General features: G+C 50.3%; 1 pseudogene; it reads left to right on the forward strand.

Annotated features, from left to right (window-relative positions):
- Window positions 1–218: 218 nt before the first annotated feature.
- LOC143396693 (mitochondrial import receptor subunit TOM34 pseudogene) lies at window positions 219–1,181 on the forward strand (annotated as a pseudogene).
- Window positions 1,182–1,486: the final 305 nt, after the last annotated feature.

Here is a 1,486-nt window from a genome sequence, read left to right on the forward strand (position 1 = left end):
TGGGCTGGGGATGTGGCTTAAGCAGTAGGGTGCTCCCCTGACATGTGGAAGCTGGCACTGGGTTCGATCCTCAGCACCACCTAAGATAAAATAAAGATGCTGTGTCCACCGAAAACTGAAAAATATTTAAAAATTCTCTCTCTCTCTCTCTCTCAAAAAAAAAAAAAAAATAATAATAATAAAAAAAATAAAGCCTTGTGTGCCCACCAGGCTCCAGGATGGCCCCCAAACTCCCAGACTCTGTGGAGGGGTTCCGTGCCACTGGCAACCAGAGCTTCCGCAAAGGCCAGTACGCCAAGGCCTCAGCGCTCTACTGTCGCGCGCTGCGGTTGCTGCAGGTGCGAGGTTCTTCAGACCCTGAAGAAGAGAGTGTTCTCTACTCCAACCGAGCAGCATGCCACTTAAAGGATGGAAACTGCACAGACTGCATCAAAGACTGCGCTTCAGTATTGGCTTTGGTTCCCTTCAGCATGAAGCCTCTGCTGCGGCGAGCTTCTGTCTATGAGGCCCTAGAGAAGTATCCTCAGGCCTATGTCGACTACAAGACTCTACTGCAAATTGATAACAGTGTGGCGTCAGCCCTGGAAGGCATCAACAGAATGACCAGAGCTCTCATGGATTCACTTGGGCCTGAGTGGCGCCTGAAGCTGCGCTCTATCCCTGTGGTGCCTGTCTCAGACCAGAAGAGGTGGAATTCCTTGCCTTCAGAAAACAAAGAGATAACCAAAAACAAATCCAACGAAACTACAAAGAGCACAGTGCCTTCTGCTGGGGATGTGGAGAGAGCCAGAGGTCTGAAGGAAGAAGGCAATGAGATTGTAAAGAAGGGCAACCATAAGAAAGCTATTGAGAAGTACAATGAAAGCCTCTTGTTTAGTAACCTGGAATCTACCAGGGACAGCCACAGAGCACTCTTCACTGGTCCCGAATCAGGACAAGGAGGCAGTGAAGGACTGCCCAGAAGCCCTCAAGCTGGATGGCAAGAACATGAGAGCATTGTACAGACGGGCTCAAGCCTACAAGTCACTCAAGGACTATAAATCCAGCCTTGCAGACATTAGCAGCCTCCTACAAATTGAGCCCAGGAATGGCCCTGCACAGAAGTTAAGGCAGGAAGTTAACCAGAAACTGAAATAAAACCTTAAAGGGCAGCAGGAATCTTTTGTCAGACCTTCCCAGAGAAGCCAGGGGTGTCCTCCCCTGCAGCTACCCCCGAAACCTAGCATGCCCCACAGGGAGCTTTGAAACACCCTCCTCAGCCCCTCTGACAGCAGTGGCCTCCACCTTTGAGAGGCTTTGCTTGTTCAAGTTAAGCCAGCATAGTCAAGCACAGACATGGTTTCACCACAAAGGGCCTTGCTAGAGCTGAGTGTGAAGCTAGAGCCCTGTTCCCACCCTGCTGCCTCAGTTAGCTAGCATATCAGACAAGCAGGTCCTCAACAGCAAAGCACTTGGCTTTGTTCCTGCCTCAAGTGTGCTGCAGATT

Source organism: Callospermophilus lateralis, chromosome 4 (assembly GCF_048772815.1).
Source record: "Callospermophilus lateralis isolate mCalLat2 chromosome 4, mCalLat2.hap1, whole genome shotgun sequence".
NCBI classification, from domain to species: domain Eukaryota; kingdom Metazoa; phylum Chordata; class Mammalia; order Rodentia; family Sciuridae; genus Callospermophilus; species Callospermophilus lateralis.